The 6,905-nt window shown below is 41.5% G+C and overlaps 1 pseudogene; it reads left to right on the top strand.

Annotated features, from left to right (window-relative positions):
* The first annotated feature begins 5,237 nt into the window (after positions 1 to 5,237).
* On the top strand, positions 5,238 to 5,733 carry LOC102928838 (large ribosomal subunit protein eL24 pseudogene; annotated as a pseudogene).
* Positions 5,734 to 6,905: the final 1,172 nt, after the last annotated feature.

Genomic DNA, 6,905 nt, shown 5'->3' with positions numbered 1-6,905 from the left:
CCAACACTGAAGTTGAATTGGAAGCAAACAAACAATAAATAGAAATGTACATTAGTAGCATGTCTATCAACAATTCCACTAATTAATCATATCCAGAAACTCACTGGCCTTCACCATTGCATACCCTGTCCAAGCTGCAAATACGTAGTCCTAGACAACTTGTTTGGTTTCTTGTTTGAATTTGTGCTTTCCAGGTTTTTCTGCCTATAGCTGAAAGCAAGCTTCTTTCACCATGAAAAAGCTTTTTTTCCTTACCCCACAGCTGAAGCTCCTTAAAGCTAAGACCCCTAGTTCAGCTTGATCAGTAAATTGCTACTACAGACAACAAGCAGGACTCAGTGACTGATAGAAACCTGACCCCCAGCTAAGTCACCCAGCACCCATTCCACCTTTACTTTGTATATGTAGCTAGCAAGAGGAAAGTAACACAGTTTAGGTCACGTGTATTCTGTACCTAGTAATTAGGCTGTGGGGGAGGAGTCACAGTTGTGTTCAGCCACTGAGTAGGAAAAAGGAAACAACTTGACTGATGAAAGAAAATTGGAAAACTCGTCTTTGTACTCAGTGGGTTACACTTAGGGTCTTCGGATCATCTTGTGTGGTCCCACAGGGTGAACATCAGACCTAGACCTAAACACTACAAAGCATAAGGCATGGAAATACTGTTTACTAAACAGCCATTGTCTACAGAAAAAGATTGGAGCTTAAAGCTTCTGAGAGACAGCTATCTAAAAATAGTGTTGCAACGTATTACTGGATACAGCCTCACCAATTTGTGTTCATCCTCTGTTTCTTCTCACAGGGCTATTTGTTACTCCTTCGGCCTCTTGGCTCTAATTTTCTTTTTCTACCTCATCTTTCTGCTTCCATCCTTGCCTCTTGAAGCCCCCTTCAGTCATAGTAACAATATAAAAATGTGTATGTTCTGAGCACATGAAAGACCCTGGTCGACCCCTAACACCACAAAGATAAACAAGCAAACAAATAAGTAAATAAATTCACAATACTACCACTTAAAACACTTCAATGACTTTAGAACATGCTTAGAATAGCAGCTGAACCCCAGGCAGCAATGGCAGCATCTCTCTGCTCCAGGCCCACATGCTCCAGACACCTAAGTTCTTCATCCCTGACGACAGGCAACGGGGGAACCTCCTCAGCAGCTTTACAGCTTCTTCTATGCTCTCACCTCCAAAAACTGCTGGACTCCTGTCATCATCCAGAACTCAGCAATAACATTTCCTCCGTGAAACAATCCACCTTACCACCTTCTGTGTGACGATAAAACTCTGCCTTACAACCTGCCATGGATCACAATACACATCACCTAATTGCATTCTGTTCGTGTAGGCCATCAGAATTCATTTGCTGGAATGTTTATTACTGTCTTCCCACTCACTAGTATGTATACTCAAAAGAAAAATATCTTAGTTATTTTATTCGCAGTTGTATTCCCAGTAACTGGAAGATGCATGGGTGTAAAGACCAAAAAGAGGGACAGAAAAAAGAAGTAATGAAGTTTAAGTATTTATTTTCAACAGTTCATTAGTTGGTAAATGTGTCTCAAGAACTACATATGTTGTTAACCCAAGGCTTCATTTAGACAGTTTGAGGATGTTTGTTGTTTGTTCGTGTTTTATAATTAGTGCTGACAGTGGAATCTGGAGCTCCATTCATTCTACTGAAGCCTTCTACCACGAATGGAATATAAGGATCAATAAACCTGTGCACGATCCGTTCCACCTCCTCTCTCCTCCTTCTAATTGTCCGAGACTCTGTCTCAGAGATGGAGAGCCGAAGGGCTAGTAAGGTTGGTTTGCTCAAGGTCAAGGAAAGAACTCACACTCCTTCTTTCCACTGCATCACCAGGGGAATTTCTCAAACTCTCCAGGCAGACTGAAACCTTTTAGCCAAGGAAAGCAAGAGAGAGCACAGAGTCCTTATTTTTAAATCTGCATTCAGTGGAAACCTTCGGTCGAGCAGGTGGTGGTGATGCTGTGAACCTGGCTCAGCGAGGGAACACTGAGGTCATGGTATTTTTCACATTTAGCAACATCAAAAATATAGAGATGATGTAAACTTCCTAAGACCTGTTGCCAGCCTAGTGATAACTGGTAAATCTGAGCAGGAGGCTGCACCATTGGTCACAGCAGGCACGCGTGGAGCCAATGAGCTCTCTCTAGCGAAGAGGGATGCTCAGATGGCTGCCTTGGATTCACATCCTGCTTACAGTAATACTAGCAAGGCTGCTTGAATTTCCTATTAGATACATGACAAAAATATCCTATGATGTGAAGGAGCTGTTAAAACCACAGAGTAGCTCCTTTACTGAGTTGAAAGATTTAATGCGTGAATGCACTTAACACACTTTGCATACGTGCATGGGGACTCGGCAGCATCTGTTAAATGTCCCATTTAAAAATCCTTTTAATTAATTAAAATGAGAGAGAAGCTGGAATTTTTAATTTCTGAGACTGCTTACCACGCAGACTTTCCTGGACAGTGTGTACAATAACACCATACCATCTTTCAATGTAAGAACCACAACATCAGAGACTAAACCTGATAGGGATGTTGAAAGTTATCACCTGGTTTTAAAGGAAGTAACAGAAGCCATAGATAAAGAAAAAAGCAACAGACTTTGAAACCTGACCAGAAACGGAGACAGACTGGGATCAGAACTCAAGATCTCCTGTCTGTTATGGTCGCACACCCTTGGAATCTCAGCACTCAGAGGTGGAGTAAGAGGATCAGAAGTTCAAGGGCAGACATCGTCAGCTGTTGTTGGTTGTTTTTACTCTTTACTCTTTTGGGAGCCCATCACCCAACTCCCAAATAAATACACACAGAGGCTTTTTCTTTCCTGTAAATGACTGGCCTTACCTTGGCTTATTTCTAGCCAGTTTTTTTTTTTAACTTAAATTAACTCATCTACCTTTTGCCTCTGGGCTTTTTCTTTTTCTCACTTCTGTATATCTTTTACTCTTACTTATGCTGTGGCTGGCTGTGTGTCTGTGTGTCTGTGTGGCTAGCCCCTACCATCTTCCTCTCCTTGTTCTTGCCCCTTATCTTCCTCCCTCCTCCCAGATTTCTCCTTCTATTCATTCTTTCTGCCTGCCAGCCACACCTATCCTTTCTCCTGCCTTGTTATTGCTGTTCAGCTCTTTATTAGACCAATCAAGGTGTTTTAGACAAGCCAAGTAACATAGCTTCACAGAGTTAAACAAATGCAGCATAAAGGAATGCAACACATCTTTGCATCATTAAGCAAATATTCCACAGTATAAACAAATGTAACATATCTTAAAATAATATTCTACAACCTTCAGCTACTTATCAAATCCTAGGCCTGGACTGTATGAGACTCTGTCTCAAGGGAAAAAGAAAAGAGCCCAGAAATCTTTTCTTCTTTCCCGGTCTCTTTCTTTCTTCTCTGCCACAGGAAAAACAAAAACAAAAACAAAAACAAACAAACAAAACTTCCTACTGGGCTTTCCATTAGGCTCATTTAAAGACTGAACCTATCAAAGGTGCACCATGTGCTGGTTTGATATTTGCGTGCATCATTAATATTACAGTAATCAACTTAAACCATCAGCTACATCCAATATCATGCATGGCCTTAGAACTTGTTTATTGTTTAGCTGTACATCTCTTCTAATGGTCACCTACCTGTCTTCCCTGCTTCCATCTGCTGTCTTATTTAAAAAACATTTCCCTTGTACATTACAGAATCTTAGGATATAGGGAGGGAGAGAAGAAGGAGATTGAAAAGAGCAAACAGAATCATTCAACACAGGAAATAATACTCCCCCCAGAAGCCATAGGTTGTCAAAAAAAAGCCCAGGGCTTTGGTGTAGGACATGAGCTGTTGGTTAGGAAATGTCCCAGTGAACCCCACAATGATGTAGACTAGTACCATTGCCCTTGGTTGTCCACTAAAACTTGAAAGTAAGATCTTACTGCTGAAGATACCATGTAGTTTGACCACAGGTCACAGGACATAGAAATATAAAGCTGGTGATGGCCCAGAAGCATCCTCAATACTGATTGCTTTCACAATTCCAGAAGGTGCTGTTTAGGCTTCTGGGAAGGAAAATTCATCAACAGTCTTATGAAGCTGTGAAACCTGTAAACTGCAATAATAATCACCAGCATTGCATTTTGTGCCCACTGATGTGATAGTGGCATGAATGTTATGGGGGTAAGCAACAGACTCCGGTTGGATTTAAATCCTACTGCACACGACAGAATGCATGCCTGGAACTATAATCCTGGTCAAGAAACTGTAGCTGTGGAGGTTATCGGTCTTAGTTGAGAACCTACTGCTATTGTTTTCCTAAATGGGTATTGTTTCAAACTTCCTTCTAAATACTTACCTTTATACCTGTATATAAATACACCTGTTAGCCCTCATTAGAAAAGTTTTTTTTAATACTTTCAGTGGTCAGTGGTTAATATAGAGATGCACAGCTTATGTTCAGCTCTAAATGGGAGACCTAGTCACACTTCTTCCCTTCAACACTGAGGAATAGATGTGGACAAATTGTGAGTATAAGAGGTCTGCAGGTCTGATGCAAACATTCTCTTCCGGTCATGATAGGGTTGTTTTATTCATGACCACACAGCAGCTGTGGTTTCCAGCACAAGATCAAGCTGGTTCACATTCCAACATGGGTGGAAGGGTGCTCACAACACCCTACCCTTAGCTCTGTAGCTATTGACAGTGATAGCAGCATGTGGAGGTAGAATGGTCAGGTTTTTTTAGGGGTATATTTTTCCAGTAGACGGCCAATGCTTCATGGATGGCCCTGAATGTATGTGCAGAGGGGAGTACTAACTGGGCTTGGTGAGTTTAGAAAATAAGTAAGAGAAAGTCTGATGCTGAAAGGTGGCATGGGAAGGGGGTGTCAGTCCAGGAGGAGCTAGGGAGATGCTGGGGTGGATGTGATCAAAATAGATTGTATGCATAAAATTCTCAAACAGTTAATAAAAATATTTTTAAATGATACTTACTCTACTCTTCAATTAGTAGCTCAAGTAGCTTTGAATGGTTTTTCCTATTTCAGTGGAAGAGGATAGCTCCTATATATTTTATTACACAGGGAGTCAGAAACAGACTATATCTAAAGACATTGGAGGGTCTCAAGCGCTATGATTCTTTCTTCACAAGCTGGTCTCCATCTAGATATCTTGGAATAGATCCAAAACATATTGTTAAAAATTCTAGCCTCTCCATGGAGGTCGAGCTGTGCAGTTTCATCCGGTACAAGATCTACCCAGACACCAGCAGCACACTATACCAGGACCAACAGGAAGGTTTTCCAGTTTGTTAATCCAAAATGCCAGTCCCCATTCTTGGCAAGAGGAATCTTTGACAGTTAAAGTGGACTGTCCTCTACAGAAGAAAACACAAAAGTGGAGGACTGGAAGAAATTCAAAAGAAAAGAACCCGCTGTGCGCTGTGCAGTCAAATTCGGGCAGACCATCTCTAGTGCATCTTTTGCTGATGTGATGACCAAGAGGAATTAGAAGCCAGAAAGTAGGAAAACTCAATGGCTGCAGGCTATCAGGGCTGCCAAGGAAGCAAAAAAAAAAAAGCCTAAGCAGGCCTCAAATAAGACAGAAATGGCTGTTTCCAAGGCCCCCAAAGGGCAGCACCTAAACCAAAAAATTATGGAGCCTGTGAAGGTCTCTGCCCCCCAGAGTCCATGGAGAATGCTAACTTTGTAGATCAGTATTTTAAGTGAAGATCCATCTCTTAACTCTTTAGTTTTTATTTATTTTTTTCATTTTTCCTTATTAAGAAATTTTCTACTCATTCTACATACTACCCACAGATCCCACCTCCTCCCTCCTCTCACCCCAGCCCTCCCTCCCAAGCCACCCTGCATCCCCACACTCCCACATCCCCCAAATCAAGGTCTCCCATGGGGAGTCAGCAGAGCCTGGCACACTCAGCTGAGGCAGGTCCAAGCCTCTCCCCACTGCACCAAGGCTGTGCATGGTGTCACACTACAGGCACCAGGCTCCCAAAAGCCTGCCCATGCACCAGGGATGGATCCTGATCCCCTTGCTTGGGTGCCCCCCAAACAGTTTGAGCCAAACAACCATCTTCCATATCCAGATGGCCTAATCCCATCTCTTAACTCGTAAAAAAAAAAGAAAGAAAGAAAGAAAGAAAGAAAGAAAGAAAGAAAGAAAGAAAGAAAGAAAGAAAGAAAGAAAGAAAGAAAGAAAGAAAAAGAAAAAGTTCTAGGGAAAGACATATGGTAATTAGGACCCAGAATGTTATTTTAATAGCCAGTGAAGATAAGCACCAATAATTTAGAAGTAACCCAATGTGTTGGTTTATACTTGAAATCCCAGCACTCAGGAGGCTGAAGCAGGAGAATTTTGTTCCAACACAAAAGGATAAAATCCGAGTCCCTGGAAATGACGGAGGATTATAAATTTACAGAGCTTGTCAAATAATAATTCTGCTGCTGAGTATACATTTAATTAGGAGGAACCAATATTTTCTCTTCAGTAGAATGACCCCTGGACTATGTGTAGTAAGTGTCGAGTGGCTGCGTGATTTGTAAATAAATCCTCATCAATGTATGATCAAAATGAACCAAGCTGAACAGCATCTTGTCTGTCCTTGCCTTTAGCATTGGGCTCTTCTATCAATGAGCTGTTTCCATGGATTTACACACACACTTAAGGATGGTTTACCTACGTTTAGTTGACCTTTCTTCCACAGGCACTTGAATATTAAAGAGAGTGCCAAACAATGTCCTTTATCTCTGTAGAGGCCGGTAGATGAAATTACTGTTTGTTTCTTAGCAGCTAATTCCTATCTGCTCGCATTATTATACAGAGGGAGGTAGAAGAATCCATTTGCTAAGATTCTGAAAGCCTGG

This window comes from Peromyscus maniculatus, chromosome 12 (assembly GCF_049852395.1).
Source record: "Peromyscus maniculatus bairdii isolate BWxNUB_F1_BW_parent chromosome 12, HU_Pman_BW_mat_3.1, whole genome shotgun sequence".
Taxonomy (NCBI): Eukaryota; Metazoa; Chordata; class Mammalia; order Rodentia; family Cricetidae; genus Peromyscus; species Peromyscus maniculatus.
The sequence above is the reverse complement of the archived record's forward strand: the minus strand, read 5'-3'. Positions and strand labels throughout refer to the sequence as shown.